Raw genomic sequence first — 22,989 nt, 5'->3', positions numbered from 1 at the left:
ATTTTCTTTAATTTGGGGAATATGGTTTTAGTAAATAGAGCTTTCATGAGAGAGAATGTCTGTAAACAAAAAACCGGAAAACTCGACTAATTATTGACTTCGTTGAAAGAAGGCCGCCAACTTTTGTCACAAGCGAGTGCGTAAAATTTAAAACACAATGGTTGGCTGCCCAGGGATTGCTATCTAAGAATTCTTATTAATATAAAAATTTTCAGAAGTTTTGAGAAAATCAACTGAGGTCGCGTCAAAAATCAGGAGATGAAGTTCTTTCGAGCTTCTACAAATGCTAAGAAAGGGTGCAGACGATGACAATGTCCCGAAACTTAACAATAGCTGTGCATAGATTACAACATATAGCTAGCAGTTTTAATGGAGTTTGAAAGAAACTCTTGGCGACTATGAGTATGTATCTTACATTTTTCAAGACTGACAGCCATCATCAGACCGCTTTGAACTGCTTTGCACTAAATCAGTTTTAGACGTTTGTCTTTTCTTTGAATTAATTTCATTTAAGATTCGAAAACATGATGAGTTTTCTTTCGATAGAATTGAGCTGAGATATAAATCGCGCCAACCGAGATATCAGCCTATTCGCTCCGTTGTTTGCTCGCCGTGTGGACGCATATACTAAAATGTTTGAATTTTGTTAAATAAGTTTTAAAAATCGAGGGAAACTCGGTTTTCAGAAACCCTTGCAGTTTCTCTCACTGGATTTGGTATTCCAACAAGATAGTATAAATCAAGACTTCGATTAATCGGCGTTCGAAATTAATGACATGCTTTCAGAAGCCTTCGCAGAAGGAATCAGTGCTTAATCATTTATCAGAGTTGCTGCCCAAGTTTTAACAGGAGCAAGGAAAAAATCAAACCTCAAATTAAAAAATAAATTGAATACCTAGCAAATGCTACTCAAGAATCTTCAAACCTTAGGATTAAATCATCCACTAAAGAATTTCATCGTCCAGGCTACAGATAGATCTAAAGCACCTCATCACAAACAAGAACCGCACAACAGCAATATCGTGATTGACATAAAGATATCATTTACAGACAGTAAAAACTAAAGGCCTCCTTTTACAACATCATAAACAGCACCACGTGGAACTAGGACTTTCAATAGATATCGTTTAAATGATCGCAATGTAAGTCTTGTTGTTGTAATGGTTTGCTTTTGAAAGACAAACTGAAAGAAACTTTGAAAGAGAAAACTTTGACCGTTAAAGCTGCAGCTGAGCTATACTGAAGACAAACAACTTTCCTGACAAACCAATAAAATCTTACCTTATCATTAGATGGCTGTGCAAACATGTCACGACTACAATCAACTTGCTACTGAGATCCTCCTTTGTCGTTAAAAGAAATTGCTTAAAGGCTTTCTAGAATTGCTAGGAAACGCAAACTGAAGCAAATTTAAATACACTATGGCTCCCTACAAATGAGTCCTTTAAAAAAAATATTTGTTGTGCATTCGATGTACATAGTCACTCAGTTGTTTTTCTTTTTCGCTGGCGAGATGTGCTATGATGTCGCTACCTTTTAAAAATCGCCAATTAGTTCAATTTATCTTTAGCACCTAGGAACGCGACGACAGGGCTAAAAATGCAACGACTGAGACTGGGCAATTATTTATAAAAATACTTATAAAAGCACAGAACACGTTCAGCTTCAATTTCCTCTCCTTTCCTCGTAAAGATTATTTAAGTTTAAAACTGTCTCTAGCTTCCTTATATATACAATTTAGTCAAGGGCGGAGACTTTCAAATTCTCACAGAAATTGTATACATGTAAGCTTATTTTCTCAAGCTAGGAGATCAATGCAATGTTTCAAACATAATACTCGATCGACCGGGAAGCAACGAATTTAGAATTATGAAAACTTGTTAACTTGTTTACGACATAAGACTCGATCGACCTAATAAGAAATAAAGTTAGAATCATGAAAACTTGTTCCTTCTATTCCGCTAAATTTAACTGATGAAACAGCTACTAGTTTCACCGTGCAGTTTATAACGAATGGGTGAAACTGGCGTTGTAAACTTGAGTTTTGGGATCCGTTTCACTGGTGGATGATGACGAATTTTACAAATAGTTATACAGGCCGTTTGGCTGCAAATAACTGCTGCCGCAACACTTAGCTTTAACCTGCCCACGAATTAAATATGACAACCTAAGAAAAGAACAGAATTTTTTTAACGTGGGCGCGATGAAAGGAGCCGGTTAACATTAGGAAGCCGGGTATAGAACAATTTTTTTTAACTGAAATGCGTTGCCTTTCAAGCAGCTTTCGTCCTTGCGCTCGAAATTAATTAGAAGTTTATATTTTTGAGTAAATGTTTTAACTGGGTAATTTTGTAACTGTCTCAGAATTTTTTTAAACCATTGCGAGCTTCAGCAACAGGTATTAAACACAGATCAAAACACACCGGAAGACCGTGAATGGAGGACACGAGATGAAAATTATAATTTCGATCGATTAAACAATTTTCGTGATTTTTGTTGTTTCCGGAAAAGAGTGCAATTTAAAATATAAATGGCTGTTCTTACACAAGAGAAGGACTACTGCTCTAAGACGGGTAAACAGTCTATTGTAAGTTTAGACGGATATGTTGTCCGATGTTATCCGCCAAATGGTCAGCTGTTTTGAACGGATTTCAGCGCTGGGCTGCGATCAGTGCGATGTCCCGTTTACACCACGGGCTAATAACTTGTCAGACAAGGATGTAGATTTCAAGATATGACAGCAAAATTGATAAAACCTTGTCATATTACTATCCAAATAGTCGAGTAAAACTTCTATTACGTGAGAAGAATAAACAATATCGTTTGTAGCGATTCACGCGATAATCTCTCTAAGCACCGGATAAAAATTTCTTGCTCGGTGCTAGCGCTCGTCTATTAAATCGGTAAAATCGACAGTTTGCTCGGCGATAATTTCTTTATCGTATCATAGCCCCCCGCTCAAGGGAGCTGAGGTATGAACAGTGTTGAAAAGGAACAGGCTGACAAAAGAGCTGTTTCGCGTGAAACTGAACACGGTGGCTATCAGAGTTACCAAATCGCGTGATTTTACTGCCCGTAATGGAGCCTTATGTTATCTCGGTGGAAGTCCCATTTGAGCATCGAATAAGTCCTTCAGTCGATATTATCTCTCATTCTGCTGGACTGAGATTCTAATTAATGGTTCGCTACACCGTCCAAGTTCAATAAATAGCTATTAACAGCGCCATCTTCAAGAGAATACCAGGCGGAGACATTAGCGATTTATTTCCAATCCTGAGTACTTAACGATGATTTTTGGCAAAAACGTCCTTAGTTAGTTATAATTTCTTCCGTCGTAGCGAAACTCAACGAGAGTGGCCTTATTGTCAGTCAAGGAAATTTATGCCGTCTTCCAGACACGGCTATTTAAATATTTTCATATTGGCCGGAATCTCGGAATATTCAGTGTTAGGATACGGTGAAAAGGTAACGGAAAAATCGTCAAACTTTTGATGTTTCTTCTCGTACTCTGATATATCTTTTAACTTTGCAAACATAGTTGTGCAGTGAGTTCATAAAACCAAACATCTTTCCGCAAATTGTTACCTAATTTGTTATTCATCTCATAACGTGGCCAAGTCTACATGTCTTCTATTAATGCAACCGAATTGTGGACGTATTCAATTGCCCTTCCCTCCCCTACAAAATTGGAAGCAGCAGACATACCTCTGGTGTGTTTGAAGGAAATGGCTGACTCTCTTTGCAATGATCAACGAGAAAACGATTTACCAAGCGCGACAGTAGAAAGAGCTAACCGCCCATAACGACATGAAAGGCAACAGTGTCCTTGGTTCTGTGGTTTTCTCCGTCTTAAACTCTTAATTTTGTTTTGTCTTTGAAATATTTAAATTAGGAGCCCAAAGATACGCAACTATTGGATGCAGTCATTGGCTATCACGGGATGATCAGTCGGCGGGGAAAAATGTCACGTGCCCCTATTGCAACAACAACTGTATAATTGTTCAAATTAGCACGAAAATTTCGACCTGATTCCATCTAAACAAACATGGACGAATATATTCGCAAACTGACAGCATTTTTATCAGTTCCGGTTTTCTCTGGAACAGACGACAAACTTTAAGTTGCTTATACATTTGCAGAATTTCAAGGAATTTGGCTTTGTGACCCTAAAGAACAATTACATTTCCTATTTGTTCATCCGCTCGTCAGTAGCTGAACTGTGACAATGGTTTTCGGCGTCATAATTCAGTCCATTTCAGGCTGGTTTAGCTTTTATTACTGCGTTTTTTAACACAAAGCAAGACTGGCCTTACTCGGCGTGCATTGTCGAAGCCTACCGCCAAAAAACAGGTGTGCTTTTCTTATTATTTGACAGTCAAGCCAGTCACCGTGAAGCCTTTAAAATTATAGCTTGTTGGTGGTGTGCGTTCAATGATTTATGAAAGTGCCAAACTGATTCATGAATATTCCTATCCTTCTTATCAACGTGGTTTGATAATATTTCGAAGTGTTTCCCTGTTTGTTTCCTGGTTTACGAGAAAATTGTGGTATAAATTATCTTACTTAAAAGGTGACTTGCTAATACTGGGTAACGAAGTCATTAAAACCGTTATAAAGCCAAGCCATCGCCAATGGTCCGTGGCAATAAAATGCATTCAAACAAAATACTCGGCGATATTGATTACTGTTTCTAATACTCAGACAAGTTATTTGACTGAATTCGCAAAGCATACTTAATTATCAAGTGAACGTTATGGGCCTAGACTAAAGTGTATCAAAATAAATTGCGGACGAGATGACCAAATATCATATCTTAAACTTAAAAGTTTGTTTTGTCTTTCTTAAGATAATTGCCCTACTGTTAAAAACCGATAGTACTATTTAACTAACCTTATTTAAGACCTCGACGAAGATACCGAACAAACATTGAACCCGAAATAAACTTGGTGCCACGGCAGGACATGCCTAGTTGTCGGGTCTAATTCAACTAGCAGTCAATCCTACGATCTTGGAAATTTGCTCTTCCTTTGGACCAGACTTCGCTTCCGACAGTCTATCAAAGACGACATTCGTCTAGAAGCCTCGCAATGTTTAAACCGGTACCTGCAAAACTGCCACGGGCGAGATGGCAGACAAGTTATTTCAGACAGTGCTCGCGGAACCACGCGATATCATGGATGTGAGTGCCAAAACACAATATCGATCCTTCGCATAGATTCAAATCTCCGGCTTTCGTGTATCTATAGACCAATTTCTTTCTAAACTTAAAATACACAAGAAAATTCACGATTAACTTTAATTAGTTTTGAATATATTTTGCTTTTTGTGAGAACCGAGACAGTGCTGTAAAAAATAATTATGCGCGTTACTATAAATGACTATGCCTTGGGCAAAATTTAAGTTCTGTCAGTTAGTCGAGAATAAATTTTTTTCAAGCGAATATTGATTAGTCGTGTTTAAACATAACAGAATATCGAGTCTTTTCCTAGCTTTTTGTGCCTTTTAAGCTGCGATAAACAAGAAATCAGTGCAAGACTTTCGAACTCGAAAGTCAGGTGGCTAAATTTGACTTGAATTATTTCAAGCTGCTTAGATAAGCCTTGTCGCGGAACCAGCTGAGGTTTTTTTCTATTCAGTTTTGGCTCCCTACCGATGCCTGCGTGATCTACGATAAATTGAAATTTTTAGTCTCGGGGAGGTTTTAAAATTTGTTGTCATGCATATATATGCTAATACGGGACAGGACACGCATACATATGCTAATACAGTTGATGAGAAAAAACAAGACATTGTCTGCGATCGAGTCTGCATTTTCTGAGTGCATTTATCTTACGCTGGATAACGGCATCCAACAACTGAAGAATTAAATGTCAAACAAGTGCCCGGGAATATCAAAATAACTTTTGCATTTCTTTTAGCTGCTTATGTGTAAATTTTCGGGAATATCGTCGATTCTCTACTTCGGCCGGCTTGTGTCCGGGCATTACTTATAACTGTCTTACAGTACGCCGAGAACCAGAAAGAGTGGGCAGACATTAGCGGCAAAGACAGTGGTGTATTGAATGGAATATTGATGTTTTTTTGTTTTTGTTTTGTTTTCTCTTTTTGGTGAAATGGTTTACAACAAAAAAAAACGTTCTTGAAAGGGAACAGATTTGATAAGCGTGATAACAAAACGGCACCAGCTAAAAGGTTGACTTTAAGCGTGCAGCGTCGTAAAGCAGTTAGCAAGTCAACCGTCAGACAAATTGTTTAGTGTTCCGATTGATTTAGTGCAATGACAAATGGCTCAACCGAACAACAAATGGTTAGGTACGAAGACAAATCGTTCGGCCCGGCAATAACAACTGGTTCCACGCCCTAATGTGGAATTGTTTAACCAAGCAACAAATTGTGCAAATTGTTTATTGTAACATGAAGTGGATATTAGTTTAGCGTGACACCAACCGGTTTTACGGCCTCGCGTGACTTTGATGCCGACGGTTAAAGGTTACTGCCAGTGATGCCGGAATAATTATAAAAAAGCCAATCGAGGGTATTTGGATATACTACACGCATTTTTGAAATAAATACGCGCTGAGCCGCTGAGATCCATTCGAGCGCCAATTAACCGGCTATGGATGTGATGGTCGGTTTTCGCCTTTTTTTCAAATAGTTTCGAGACGCACCAGGTCTAAAATCACACCTTAACAAACCGCAATTACTTAAAGGATGTCTAGGTTCAACCTGTAGCTGTTATAAGTATTCATTCGAGGCCGGCAGCCTCAGTCGGTTTTAGGAAGCTTTGAAATCGTTCTTTTGTGTCTCATAATATTCCTTGATTGCTTGTACATAGTCTTTTAATCTTCCTTAGTTTTCTTTTGTCATCCTTCTAGCCTTACTTGTAAATCATTTCTCTAGCTTAATGTATTGTAATTTTCAAGGTGTTTTTATTGTAAATTAACAAGTTGACAAATTTGCGCCACATTAAAAACAAAACCGGCTAATATTTCACCCGTAAAAGTGGTCGCCACCAAAAACGCATGCCATCTACTGAGGCCACCAGGACACAATGGGCTCCCTGCCAATAGCTCATACGAGCGATTCTTTATCGTGGCGCCGGTAAAATAGCTGCAAAAATTGCCACCAAAGTCATATAAGAATTCGCCTGTCTGTGTAAGAAAGGTGGATGATGGTGGACATTTCTCATGATACAGGAGTTTTCTATATAATAAAACAATCATTCACCCAACCTCTTCGTATATAAAACTCTCAGAGCTTATGCGCGCGGCACTGCGTGCACTCTCGTAAGGAAGAGGGTGAAGATAACCCTACTGACTGAAGATTTGCAAAATCTTCCACCCCTAGTCTTTGAGTCAAAGAACAAATTCTCCTATCTTGTTTCCATACTTTTCTTATAGAAATACTGGGGAGAAGTTATTAAAATATCAAGAAAATTCACCGTGGATAATCATATCCTTGATTCTCATGACCTCAGGGATTGAAAAAGCATTGATTTTACAAGGAGAAAATTGACGATGATCACTGTTACGGCTTAAAGAAGTTAACTGACAAATTCCAAGCTTGCCTTGTTTTTACACGCACTGACTTTTAGGCTCGAATGCTCTACACAACGTGGTCTTAGTATTATGAAAAAACAAAAGAGATAGAAACTTACGACTGAACGTTTTCTGAATCAAGGTGTTTCTCAGTGAGATAAGGAGGACGATGAAGTACTTTGCGCGAGCGAGTGTCTGTGTGGAGATGCACTCGTTTGTTGAAGAGCTCCGTATTCAAAGTCTGAGTCCAATTTGGCTGGAGTAAATTTGGCCACCAAAGGTGACGAACTTTAATTCAAGATCTGCCAATAAACAATAAAAAAATATCTCTTTAGCAAACCATTAGGATAAGCTTCAAGTTTTAGGACAAGTTCTGTTCATGTGGGCCTGAACATGCCTCGACATCTGCCTTCTGGTTCGTCCGGTTTTTAAAACAAGTCACGAAGAAGCTTTTAAAAATGTGCGTGATCAGTGCACGCTTTGTTCTTAAACCCCCGCAACGTGTTGAACTCTCTTGCACGTGTATACTCATTCACTCACTCCTTTAGTTGACTATATCGCCTCATTAAACTTACTTTTTACTAGGAACGCAAGTACACCAGTCCAAGCAAGCACAAGAAACTAATTTATTTTGACGCGCGGATTAAGCTTAAGCTTCTTTTTGTTTGGACTCTTATGCCTTCGACATGTGAAAATCAGCTTTCGCGTACGTGAACTTATTGATCTGTAATGTCGACGTCCTCAACTTCAACGACACTTTTAGCTCACTGAAGTGATTGTCAAATTCAAAGGTGTGTTCTATTATTTCAATGACTATATATAGTCAGTATGCTTTCTCGTTTTTTGTTTTAATTCCTCCTCTTTCGAGCTTTGTTGCATTACACCAAAGCAAAACAAAGAAGTCTATATATTTTAGCCAGTTTTATACAATGCAGGACTGTAGCTAGCAAGAGGCAAGAAGAAGCAATTGCTTCGTCCAACTTTTATCCCGAAATAAAAAAAAAACCGCTGTTGGTTGAAAAACAATTGCCAAACTGTATTTTCGATTACCTCGTGAAAGCTTAACACTAATAAGGTAAACGAATTTAGGGAAAATTCCAAATGATTCCAGTAGGCAATAATTTGGTTAAAATTACTAGTGAGTGTCAAAAATTTTCCAAATGCGAGTGGAACTTAAGTTGACAAGTTGGAATACAGGAGAGTTCGCAGACATCCAAAGCCGACCCTATTAAAGTCATAATTTTCTTCGTCATGCATCTGAAGCAACAGCTTAAAAGTTCTGGTTAAAAAAGGTGGACGTTCTTCGCGACTCCGCTCTTCTGCGCTGTGTCGGCGTTTTTTTCTCTCCACCCTTTAATGACCATTTTTTCTTATGTACACTGATACGGAGAGCATTTCATACTGACTGAATTGTGCCCTGTGTTTAACCGTCGCTTGTTTCAAATTGTGAGCGCAAAGGTCATTTTTGTTCTTATGAGTTTTGTGACTTAGGCTCAGCCCCTTTATTTTGGATTTTACCTCTTGTTCTGTTTGTTTTACTGCTATGCTTTGTACATACCTTAAGAATCCTGAGATCTCTGCGTTAAGAGCAACTCAGCCCGGAAAGGGATGAGCTGATCCTTAAGGAAGGATCGAAACCGTGGTCTAACCTGTTCATATGATGCATATTCAAAACACGGTCTGTAGACAGGCATATGGAAAAAAAGAATGGAAAGTCAATTGGCTCTCGTAGCACAAACAAACCAAACCGAGGCGATGGCAAATCACAGCCGTCATTATAAAGATCAATCAATTAATATATGAATCAATTTTACAGTAATTCATTGATTAAATTCCCATGTGATGGATTTCTTTAATTTAAGGGCTGTAAGGAATATCACACGTTTAAAGAGCAGTGCCACCTATTTAATTTCGTTTCACTTTGAATAGCAAAAAATATTTTTATTGAAATAATAATTCAGTTTTGTTAACAATTATCCTAGTGAACTAGTATTAATTATCTTTCGCTGCGGTTGGCTAGAATGCAAATGGTTGGAACTCAAAAAAATTGGCCAATTTTTTCAAGTTCTCCTTGTGTATTACAGAAAAATCACTTTTAAAAAACAGATTATTGTTTGTTCTTCCTCGTAGAAATCCCTTCATATTTTCCTCCCGGTTTAATAAGAATAATCTCAAGTTAGAGAAAAGGTTCTTTGTTAAATGTTTGAGCAGTTTTACACAACATACAGCAAAATCTTCGTGAGTCCAAACCAAATCTTCAAAAAGTTAAAATGACCTAAATCGCGTAAGAAGCATAGTCGCAGAACAGACCGAGAAGAATAAATAAATTTACAAAATAAAGAGATCACAAAACTCATAAAATGAAAACGACCTTTGAACTAGAAATGTACACAGGAAACTAAATTAATCGACAAACCGTGGGAGGCCTTCCACCGTTTTTTAACCATATTGAATATTCGTCCACCATACAATGGCCCAGTTAGGGTCAGAAGCGAGAATAAACCATGGGGACTTGTAAAGAATAAAACAGTTAACATTTTACACTTGAACGAGACTAATTTTTTTGAAGATAAATCCATAAAGAAATGCTAAAAATAGCATTTTAGAGCTTCTAAATTTCAATGTTCCCTCAGGGGAGCACGCCACCATACCTCTAGAGGCTCACGTGTTCGGCGCTTTCAACACTTACCTCGCCTCTCCTTAAAGTTTGGCTACGGTACTGTATCGTTCAGCTTCTTGTTTAATAAAGGTTCTATTTTATCGTGAACGTACGGAGGCCTTGTTTTTCAAAGTTTTTTCGTGTACTTCGGAACAGTGATCAGTTTGTTTTTGCATTGAGGACTTGAAAACGGCTTACATTCAATCCACTTCGCACGCAAAAGCGGTCACGTTTCCAAAAGCACTTTGTTTAACACGTAACGTTCGAATTTATCAGCAAAAGTTGAAATTATCAAAGGTCAAAAGAGAAAGAGATGATGCAACGTCAGGCAGATTAGTCTCGACTGAAGTAGCTTATTTTTTTCACGCAATCCGTGTTAGACGAACTTCAGAACAAGATGAAATTTGGACACGCCCTGAAATAACAGCAGGAAGATTCAGCGAAAAAAAAAATGGATGATGCAAATAAACGTGATAACTGTATTTTGACAAATATTTTGACTCCAGAACCACTCACATTTGTAAAAAATAGTCATTTGTTTCACTAGTTGACTCGATTAGCTATCAGTGCTTTGTGCGGTAAGCGTAAACTTTTATAAATTTCTAGGAATCATTATAAAAAAAATTAATGAATTTTTCAATAAGTGAATGAATGAATTTAACAACAACGTTTAATTTAAGTCTTTCGTAATCGTCTGTCCTTCTTGTGGTGTTTGCCTCGTGACACAAACAAAGTGATGTAATTGTAACTTTTGCGGCTTTTTAGAGCGCTATCTTGTTGAACTTCGTCCGAACACTTGCTTTACAATAAGGGGCGTACCTGCCTTAAAGCCAATAAGCTTTGGCTTGTAGGTTGTTCTTCCTTCAGTTGTTTATATTTCTGTATGAAAAAAGCAGTAAATACAGCGCTCTGAAATCTTTCCTACATTCTGTTTTAATTTTTTTTCCGCTAAACGCAAATGAAAAATTTAGGCAATTTTTTCAACGTAAGGAGCCAACAATGCGTACGAGAAGATGTCCGTATTGTAATGTGAAATTTTTAGGTAGAAAGCAACGTGGCAAAGTTCAAATGAAGAAAGAAAAAGGAAAAAAAGTTAAAACAATGACAATGGAATTTAGTAGTAAGTTGCATAAGCTTCTAAATACCTCAATCGAAATTGGATCTACGTTTGGCGGGCTAGTAAAACTTAAGGTTTAAAAGATACTAAAAACCCTATGAAAAACATGATTACTTAGCTATGCTGTACTGCGTCTAGAAATCTAAAGGAAACTTCCGCTAAAGTCCGGCGTGCCCTTTCTTGAACAGAAACAATGTCTGTCCTAAGAAATTGTTGTCTTTCATTTGTACTCGACATTGTATTAAACCGCACGAAATTGATCCGACAATTCATGCTGTTGACAGGAATGCTATCAACACAGCAAGGTCCCATGACGGAAATGATTATTTGCAATTTACACCGTGGTCGCACGCCTTGCGTTGTTCACAACAAAGCCTCAGTTAATGTTTTACAAAAATCGAAGTTGACACATCTACACTAACGAATATCTATTTTGCAACAAAACCACTAATCGTTTTTTGAAGAACTCGAAGAAATAACAGAAAGTTTTCTGCAAAACAAGAGACGCGATAAAGTAAACCGCCTCGCCAGATTGTTTTATCGATAAGATGGCAAATGACTTCATTACCTTTACTTATACTTCTAAATCATACCCAAGTACAAGTTTTTTAATTCAATTAGCTGTCCATAGGAATCTTCAGTTGAAAAAAGCCCAATATTCCTCACTATTCTTTCGCTGATAGTTCTTTTATTTCCATGATCGCCGGAATTAAACTTCAGCTTTCACTTTCATTAAATAGGAGCTGACGAAGGATTACATAATATAGACGGGAAAATGCTAGTAAATTTTGGCAAAGAGCAATGGAAACGCTGTAAAAATTGAAGACTTTTACCAGTATATCGAGTTATTATATTGCAAATTTGCTTGGTTAACAACAAGAATCTCAGAATTCTCCTCTTCATCTCAGTTTTTATGGTATTAAAAAATAAAACAGCTCGTAGAAAGATTTCCTGGCACTTGCAAACTTATGCTGTGATGGAGGTCAAGATCAAGTTAGAGCTGTTCAAACATTACAAAACCCAAAGATATCAAACCATAAAAATGTTGTCAGAGCTTCCACTTTACTGAAGTTTGGAAAATAAGGGAAACTTTCGCTTGTATTTATTTTTCAGAGGTGCGATGACAACAAAAAATGGCGCTTAATTCGGAATACTGAGCTACTGATGAAATGAGGACTCAAGTCTTACGTATTTTTACACGAGCTGTAAATCTTATAATACAATCAGTATTTAGAGACAAAATTCAACACTTACTCTTCTGAAGAAAGCTCGTAAAATAGCGTTGTGCTCAGTTATCGTCTGATTTTTTTCCTTTGGTTATGTAAGAAAAATACGCACATATCTCTCACAGTAGTAAATACAGCAAAGGCCAACGAAATAAAACAAATCACGTTAACGTCAACTGTTATTTATAGATGAAAAGAAAAGCCTTTTTGTAGATCTTTATTGAAATCACGCGTGCAACAAGTGCGGGATCGGAAGAGTGCAAAGTCCACTGATCTCTGCCGCTCGCATGGAGTCGTCTTAACGTTCGTCGTCAAGACAACAAAAAAACTTGTCAAGAGGTTAAAAGCATTGATTTTATAATCCATTTAAGCTCAGGGAGAGAAGTATCAGCCCTAAAGCACTCAGAAGTTTGAAATATTAGAATAATTCCTTCGATTGAATATGGGTATTTTTCGCGATCCTGGAAACAGAGTGAAATTCGAGCCACCCCAAGCTACACTTCCCATACAGTACTTCTCGAGTATCACATGGCTAAGCATATAATTATCACATGTTACGTGTACTTATTTGTACATTGAAAATTAGCCCCCAAATAAGGTAGCAACAACAACAACAAATCTGATCTCTTTTTATCGTTTTGTTCACTATTCGATTTAGCCATAAATGTTCACCAAAATGAAAATGTGGACCTTAAAGCAAGAGATGTGAATTTCCATTGCTCGTTTAACATTTGTCTTTCGGTCGGACGATAAGCGAAATTTTAACAACAAGGAACACTATACTAGCGTAAATGAAGGTAAACCTACGAGGTCAAAGTCCCACGGTCTCTTTTTTTTTCAGTAAGCTTATAACGAGTCAAATGTTTCCTGTTGAATTCCGGCTTTAGTGGAACAGATCGTTAAGAAGCAAACCATATTGCGCATTCGAAGATCTCTTCATTGGTACGTCAACAATAGGCATCTGTCTACAGTTCATCATTTGTTCACACCGCACAAAGTGTATTTATTTTATTTTTAAGGTGACCTCTTTATACAATCCCGATGGTTTGTTGAGGTCTTCTTACCGCTACCTTTGTTTTCGATTAATGTGTTTTATGGCAAATTCCTAAGAGACCAAAACTCATGTACTGGCTATCTTACGTATATTAATACCCACAGACAAATCTGTAGTTCATGTTATTAAGTCATTCAATAAGTACTCTCCGATTGTGCTCTAGCGAAGCTGAATAAGCTAAGGCAACTTAGTCTCTCAAACACAAACATACACTGTTCATAGTCCACTATCTTCAGCTATCTTGTTCCGGCGTTCCATTTTGTTGGCTGAAGTTCGATTGCTGAGTTAAATGAGCGAAAAAAAAAACAACAACACAAAGGACATTGAAAGGAGTGTGAAGATAAGAAGGTCATTTCTTCACAAACGATTTACAGCTAATTTCACCGGATGTTAGCATCTTGACACCACATTTAATGCATTTATGATCGACATTTGAGTTTGGAGGAAACCCGATGGCACTTTCAGAAACTCGTTCTTTCTCGACTTCTTTTTCAAGCTAGCGCGTCGCCACGGATAAAAAACCCTGCGAGACCATCGACAGAAATTTTTCACATGACATAAGGCGGTGATTACACCCCGTAGAGATTTTCTCTTCGTTCTCGAGTGCACCTAGGACTGACAATAAAACTTGCTTATTTACTTTATTTACTTTTGTTACTGCGCATACTATCTGCGCATCTCGAGATACGCGGGTTTCCTATGGGTGGTGCCTACTAATACAGTACAGGGATATTTTTGCGCGGTTTAAAACTATGCGGAGAAAGCAGAACTTAACATGTGGTCTTTGTTTCCAAAAAGAAAGTTTGGGATAACCATGCATTTTTCAGAGATAATAAAGCTTCAATTTTGAAAAAAAAAAAAACGCCATGCATACATTGCTTTGTATTTTACTGCTTTTAAAAATAATTGTTGCTTATTTATCTCTTTAAAAGATTGCGTGGTTACCACCAATTTCCTTTTTGGATTTCAATCGCCTTTGCTAAGATCTACTTTTCCCGCACAGTGATAAAACGCGAAAAGTGCTTCGGTATTAGTAGACACCGTCCTTAAACCATGGCTTAATTAACCTAGGTTTCCTCCATGCAGACTATTTATTTTTTCAGTCATATAGAATTGAGAGCTTTTAAATTTACTCGCTGATATATACCACTTGAAAGCACCTTTAAAATATTGAACCATAATGGACGGAATAGTAGCCCATAATACTTATTTAGATTGCCACGGCAACACATGAAGCGAAGTTAATGCTGGCAATTTTGGTAATTTTAATTTACAAAATTTACACTAATTGGTCACTGAATTTTCTCAAAATCAGTTATATTTCTTACTTCTTATACATCCTTCCAGAGAGTATACAATTTCAAAGGTTATTATCTAACCTACAAACGCGCAATGCTTTATCAACGTTCTACAAAATACAAAATAGATAACCCAGAAATCATAGCAATTCACCCATAGATTCTCTGCGTCCCTAATTTGAATTTTGCATGACTGATACTGGACATCACCTTTTCCAAGTTGGAGCCAAGCCAACATTTCAGACAATTGTAACTTACAGAACATCTTATTTGTTTTGTCCTTATCTTCTCACAAACGCAACGAAAACGTCCCTGTGATAGATATTTTACACCTGACCAGCCAATGGTTTTCACTTGCCACAGAAAGGAAAATCAAAATACTAAAACAGTGTTAAGGTGGCTTACAACAGTTTCCAACACTTCCCTTGAGTTATAATTTGATCGATCGTTACTAGCACTCTTTATCGAAGGACACTATACCAATGATATCAAAAAGCCTTGTTATTGGAGAACAAGTTATGGTTGTTTTCTCGACCTTATAGGTTACCATAGCAACAATATAACTCGTTAAAAACAGCCCTAAATTTGGCTTTGCTGAGGTGTCTCTCTAGCGTTTTAAGCTCGCAGCTCGTACTAATGACGCGAGGTTTACTGAGAAGTAATGTGAGCTTGAGCTGACGCAAACCCATGCAAAACAGCAATCAAGTCAACAACACAGCTCAAATTAGAGCCCTGGAGTTGCCCCAGAGTAGCAACAGAAACGCAGTTCAAAGAAAACATTCTTTGAAATAGTTTTATAAACCGAAATATTGCTGTTTGTGTCTTTAAAGACACTCGAGGTTGTAAATTTCATCCAAGTAGTTCGCATCAAACTTTTAGCAAACAAAATGTCTTCTCTAAAGTTCACGCATGCCCAAATAGTGCTCTTGGCGAATTCCCATTTTAAGACGTGATTATTGTCCGTGAAAATGTAAACTTTCATCGGGAGCCCTGATTATGGCTCCTGCTTTCATCTAGATTTTCTCCTCGGGATTTTTTGGTGGGTGTGCGCGGCTCATTTCTCCAAAGCCTAACCCTACTATTTCAGACCAAAATATGCAATGTTCCGTTACCTTTTTTCACACATGGCCTCTAAAATTTTAATTTTATATAGTATTATAATCTACACGAATACCTAATACTTCGGGATCAGTCTGCCGTCAGTATTTTGTATTTGAAATAATTTGCTGATCCAAGTCTACTAGTGATGCGGCACCACTCATCGGTTTGTCGCTGTGGAATTGCAGATTTTATTAGTATTAAAATGCCCATCTACAGACCCGATCTCTAGAATCCATCAGTAAAAACCAGTGATAAACTGCGTTTGCAAGGACCACCGTGACAAAATAAAAGTACCGGATCCTGTAGTGAAGGATCTAATGAGCAAAAAAATTGTAAAGTAAATAATCTAAAAAAAGAGCAAGGCTAATTTCACGGTCAGGGAAGTATATTTTCCAATATTTCGAAAGGCACGGCCTTTCTTCTTCAGGGTATGTTTGAGACTGACCCTGTGGCAAGATACGTTACAATTTTAAACAGTTACAATAGATACCTGAAAAAAGGCCAAAGTTACATAAACAAAAACGTTACAATTTGAAATTTGAAAATACAACTGGTAAATAGGTATAAGCAAATAAGCTAACGTTACAACGTGGTAGACGAAAACAAAATACGTAACAATGAGTTAATTACATAACTTAGGAAGATGAAAGACGGGAAAAACGTTCATGTCTCATCTCTCCTATTAATATCAATATTGACCTCTGTCGATGAGGTATGCCTCTCTAGCTTTGCGTACACCGTCACGAATAGATTTGATGAGTTCGAGAGGAATTAGTAGCATGTCAAAAGCGTTATGGTCGTTAAAAAGAAAATGTTCTGAAACTGTGGTGGGTTTGGAACTGTTTGTTTGTTTGTCGACTGGTCTCCGACCGGCGTACGGAGAGTCACTAGTTTCATGCTCCGCGACGCCTACAGTCTCGCGGTTTCTTTATTCCTCAGTTGTTTCATTCTAAGTATTCAACAAGCCCATTCACTATTCACATTTTCATTTGTGATGTATATATAGAGGATATTACATGGACGCGCGGAGATACGAAATTTCTCTTCGAGTGTTGAAAAATATTTCACGAGTGAGCGCAGCGAACGAGTGAAATATTTTTCAACACGATTCTATTTATTATATAAACACCAATGAAATACCAAACAATTTCATTTTCGCTGCGAAAGGCGCGATTTATTATGTAACCATAGTAACGGTGTTATTTTCACGTGTGAAAATAACGTGTTATCTTCACGTGTGAAGATATCACGTTGTCGCGCGAAAGCTCACTTGGTATTTAACTGGTGTTTATATAATAAACATGTATTCAAAAACTCAAAATAATTCATAAGCCCATTGACCTATCAAATGGTCGATAAAACATCACGTGCATTGGTTTCAAAGCCCGATAAAACCCTCTCCTTGTTAGTATACGGTGTTTAATGTTTTTCTCGTATGCTAATTTCCAACAACGTTCACAGAAACATCATTGTTATGAGCTCTCTTGACACACGCTTTTCCAGGAATGTTTTCGAAGTTGTTCAAAAAACCGCGCAGCACGTGTTTTATCGGGTCTAAAACCGCTCGGCTGCGCCTCGTGGTTTTAAATCCCAATAAAACACTGGAGCTCGTGTTTTAAACATTACATAATTTTTAGTTTATTTAGCTATCGACTTCATAACATGTGATTATCTCGCCATGTAATTAATTGTAATCGTACTTCAATTGCAAAAACGTTGACACCTAAAAAGCATAAACCGTGAACGATGAGACCCAGTGGCTTTATGGGTATAAAGGGTATCGAATGATTTCATTCAATTTATTTTTGCAACTGCTCGCATGCTCGCATTCTCGTTAACATGCGCTCGATTGCTTGAAATTTCGTTAATCCTTTTTTTGAAGTTATTGTTTTTTTATACACATATAAATGATAAATCAGTTATGATATTGTTAAAACAAAAATGTTGAAACATCCTCACCTCTGGCTTCAGCCTTTTTCAACTGAGTTCAGCCTGTAACTATTGTTCCGTTTTGGAGGTGTCAGCCAGATTATTAGCTATTACTTGGCGCAGAACAACGTATCCTATTTTAAATAAAAGAGAGATTCCCGGCTAGCGCAAAATTTAATACGAAGTACTCGAAGAGTTCGCTACTCGCCATCTGCATTTTTCTAACAAGGGCCAATTTGAGTGAAATACAATTCGCGATTTGCCTAAGTTCAAAGCAGGCAATGAACTTAAGCAATATTTGGTAGAAAATAAATCAGAAGAATTAAGTCAGCACTGTATTTTTTATTGCAAAGAATGAGAATGGTAATTATTGAGTTATGGAAATGAGGTTATTGTTTAAACACAACCCACAAATCCGTTGGGTCTCATCGATTGTTCACGGTTTATGCTTTTTAGGTGTCAACATTTTTGCAATCGAGTGTATTTAGTTTGAGGAGGCCTAATCACATATAAGAAATAAAACACTGGTGCTCGTGTTTTAAGCATTACATAATTTTTATTTCATTTGATTATAGGCTTCATAACATGTGATTATCTCGCCATGTAAATATATTTAGTTTGAGGAGGGCTAATCACATATAAGAAATAAAACACTGGTGCCCGTGTTTTAAACATTACATAATTTTTATTTCATTTGATTATAGGCTTCATAACATGTGATTATCTCGCCATGTAATTGATTGTAATCGTACTACAAATATATTTAGTTTGAGGAGGCCTAATCACGTATAATAAATAAAACACTGGTGTTCGTGTTTTAAACATTACATAATTTTTAGTTTATTTGGCTATCGACTTCATGACATGTGATTATCTCGCCATGTAATTAATTGTAATCGTACTACAAACATATTTAGTTTGAGGAGGCCTAATCATATATAATAAATAAAACACTAGTACTCGAGTTTTAAACATTACAGAATTTTTAGTTTATTTGGCTATCGTAACATGTGATTATCTCGCCAAGTAATTAATTGTAATCGTACTAAAAAATATATTTAGTTTGGGGAGGCCTAATCACAAGTAATAAATAAAACACTGGTGCCGTGTTTTAAACATTACATAATTTTTAGTTTATTTGGCTATCGACTTCATGCAAGAGACTATGAGGTAAGAGAGCGAATCCCCCATACATGCCCCTCTTCCTATGAAAATTTTTTTCAACCTATTTTTGTTTGTGTTGCTATTTTAATGTCAACATCTTATTGGTCAGTTAGAGAGACGTCATTTAATTTTAAACTCAATGGCGGATTATAATTTCCCAAAATAGCAGGGCGCGAACTAGAAAATGATTGAAAATAATTATCATGGGGCACAGGGATTGGCTCTCTTACCTCATAGTCTCTTGCTTCATGACATGTGATTATCTCGCCATGTTATTAATTGTAATCGTACTACAAATATATTTAGTTTGAGGAGGTCTAATCACATGAAATAAATAAAACACTGGTGCCCGTGTTTTAAACATAACATAATTTTTAGTTTATTTGGCTATCGACTCCATAGCATGTGATTATCTCGCCATGTAATTAATTGTAATCGTACTACAAATATATTTAGTTTGAGGAGGCCTAATCACATGTAATAAATAAAACACTGGTGCTCGTGTTTTAAACATTACATAATTTTTTATTTGATTTGATTATCACTGACTTCATAACATGTGATTATCTCGCCATGTAATTAATTGTAATCGTACTACAAATATATTTAGTTTGAGGAGGCCTAATCACATGTAATAAATAAAACACTGGTGCCCGTGTTTTAAACATTACATAATTTTTATTTGATTTGATTATCGACTTCATAGCATGTGATTATCTCGCCATGTAATTAATTGTAATCGTACTACAAATATATTTAGTTTAAGGAGGCCTAATCACATGTAATTAATAAAACACTGGTGCCCGTGTTTTAAACATTACATAATTTTTTATTTTATTTGATTATAGGCTTCATAGCATGTGATTATCTCGCCATGTAATTAATTGTAATCGTACTACAAATATATTTAGTTTGAGGAGGCCTAATCACATGTAATAAATAAAACACTGGTGCTCGTGTTTTAAACATTACATAATTTTTATTTTATTTGATTATCGACTCCATAGCATGTGATTATCTCGCCATGTAATTAATTGTAATCGCACTACAAATATATTTAGTTTAAGGAGGTCTAATCACATGAAATAAATAAAACACTGGTGCTCGTGTTTTAAACATTACATAATTTTTAGTTTATTTGGCTATCGACTTCATAGCATGTGATTATCTCGCCAGGTAATTAATTGTAATCGTACTAAAAAATATATTTAGTTTGGGGAGGCCTAATCACATGTAAGAAATAAAACACTGGTGCCCGTGTTTTAAACATTACATAATTTTTATTTTATTTGATTATCGACTTCATAGCATGTGATTATCTCGCCATGTAATTAATTGTAATCGTACTACAAATATATTTAGTTTAAGGAGGCCTAATCACATGTAATGAATAAAACACTGGTGCTCGTGTTTTAAACATTACAGAATTTTTAGTTTATTTGGCTATCGTAACATGTGATTATCTCGCCAAGTAATTAATTGTAATCGTACTAAAAAATATATTTAGTTTGGGGAGGCCTAATCACATGTAATAAATAAAACACTGGTGCCGTGTTTTAAACATAACATAATTTTTAGTTTATTTGGCTATCGACTTCATGTCTCTTGCTTCATGACATGTGACTAGTATCTTGCCATGTAATTAATTGTAATCGTACTACAAATATATTTAGTTTGAGGAGGTCTAATCACATGTAATAAATAAAACACTGGTGCTCGTGTTTTAAACATTACATAATTTTTAGTTTATTTGGCTATCGACTTCATAGCATGTGATTATCTCGCCATGTAATTAATTGTAATCGTACTACAAATATATTTAGTTTGAGGAGGCCTAATCACATATAAGAAATAAAACACTGGTGCCGTGTTTTAAACATTACATAATTTTTATTTTATTTGACTATCGACTTCATGACATGTGATTATCTCGCCATGTAATTAATTGTAATCGTACTACAAATATATTTAGTTTGAGGAGGTCTAATCACATATAATAAATAAAACTCTGGTGCTCGTGTTTTAAACATTACATAATTTTTAGTTTATTTGATTATCGACTTCATAACATGTGATGATCTCGCCAATGATGTAATTAATTGTAATCGTACTACAAATATACTTAGTTTGAGAAGGCCTAATCACAAACACACTGTATAAGCTTTGTAGTTTCTTTCAGGTCTCCTCGCCACTTTTTCTCTACATTTAAAGGGACACTCGGTCACGGCGATTTTGCTATATTTTTGTCAAAATGGCTCAAATATTTGATAAAGAACCTTTTTTTCTAACACGAAATTGCTGTTAGAGCACCAAGAAGGAAATATCAAGGGATTTATCCGGGGAAGAACAAACTATAAGCAGTTTTTTGACGACTTCTCCACAATACACAGGAGGAACTTGAAAAAACTGGCCAATTTTTTCAAGTTGCAATCCGCTTAATTTCCATCCTAGCCATCCCTAGCAAAAGATAATTAATACTAGTTTCTGTGCATTATTAGGGTTATTGTTAACAAAACTGAACCATTATTTTGACGATTCCATCGATTCAAATATGTTTTTTGGCTATTCAAAGTAACACAAAAAATCGGTGACACTGCCCCTTTAAGTATATGCGCAATAATCGTATTTCATGTCCGGTGTTTTACCTTGCCTTTGTAGAAGCATAGATTCTGTAGATTTTTTAGCATAGCTTCGTGTCAAAAACTTAAAATTCCTTTGCATGGCGTAACTCTTTTATTTGTTTTCCGCTTGTCACGAGTAATCTTGTCAAGATCACAGGTAGTGTGTGTCTTTCGCGTGGTGCAGTTTGTAGTGAAAATTTCTCATCCGGAATAACACATGAACTACGCCGTCTAAGTACTTGTGCGGGCTGAGGTACTGACTAGACTTGTGGAATTTTTTGTCACGTGGTGAACACGTGATCATGGCCCCTCGCGTGTTGAAATGGTTGTGATTTTTGCAGTTGCCAAAGACGGTGGTCATTATCCAAGGTTTTGAGTAAGGAACATAAAAAGGCATGAAAGATTGAAAATTGACTTGTTTGTTTGTTTGTTTGTTTGTTAGATATTTGAAAAAACCTCTTGAAGTAACCAGCGTCGGTAACCCGTTATATTCTGGAAAAGAGTCCATGGACCAGACCAATGGACATGCAGCGAATAGGGGTACCGGCCCACCATCAAATGCGAGGGGACGTTTTAGAAATATGCGTTACATTGTCGTTATCCAAAATTGTGTTACTTTTGTGATAAGGGAGGGAGGGCGAGGGATTCCGGTGAAATGCTATGGCTTTCTAATTTCCTCACAGTTGTATTGAACTGGATTTTACTCCTTAATTCTTTCAAATTTGTTATGATTTTTAGGATGTTTATAATTAAGAAAAGGTAGCATGAATGGCTTTATTTGAGGAAAGTGAGACAATTAAGGCGATTAAAAAGTTAAAAATCAATAGATGGATACCAAAACAGTTTGCTTTTAACTCGAAGTACTCTAACTTCTGTTTTGGCCGACCATCATTGATGGTTCTGTGGAGCTAAGATACTCTTCTCTCCTCCTTTAAAGTGATCTTAGGAAAAACATTTGAAGAGGATCTCATAAAAGTTAACCAGCTTACATTCCCTAGCCGCGGCTTGGGACGAAATTGCAGATTTCATCAATCCTTTTGTCACCAGCTGCTAACTGGATTTTCGAAAAATTGTTCATAGCAAGCTTTATATGCATACCTCAATTTTAACGAATTGACAGTCGGGTTCACATTACTTCACAGCACTTTGTGAGTTTTCCTTTAGCAACAGCCTGATGATAATGAAGTTATATTTATCGATTTAAAGAAGGCCTTCCGGATACTATTGATCGCGACATACATAAACGTCTTTGCTATACTGGTTTGATTCGCATCCTGCTGAT

At 36.6% G+C, this 22,989-nt stretch overlaps 1 protein-coding gene across 5 annotated transcripts in view; it reads right to left on the bottom strand.

Moving 5' to 3' along the window:
• Positions 1–12,702, bottom strand: part of LOC146466586 (uncharacterized) — a 31,134-nt gene extending 18,432 nt beyond the window's left edge. The window contains exon 1 of one of the 5 annotated variants that reach the window (XM_085127158.1): positions 12,569–12,702. The gene's annotated coding sequence lies outside the window, so the exon portion shown is untranslated. Of the gene's footprint in view, positions 1–3,705; positions 3,896–4,890; positions 5,112–7,657; positions 7,838–10,227; positions 10,358–12,568 lie in introns of those variants that run through there. The other 4 variants (XM_085127161.1, XM_085127160.1, XM_085127159.1 and 1 more) reach the window with 4 other exon arrangements.
• Between the last annotated feature and the right edge of the window lie 10,287 nt (positions 12,703–22,989).

The sequence above is a fragment of the Pavona decussata genome, unplaced genomic scaffold (assembly GCF_977016875.1).
Source record: "Pavona decussata unplaced genomic scaffold, jaPavDecu1.1 SCAFFOLD_143, whole genome shotgun sequence".
NCBI lineage: Eukaryota > Metazoa > Cnidaria > Anthozoa > Scleractinia > Agariciidae > Pavona > Pavona decussata.
The sequence above is the reverse complement of the archived record's forward strand: the minus strand, read 5'-3'. Positions and strand labels throughout refer to the sequence as shown.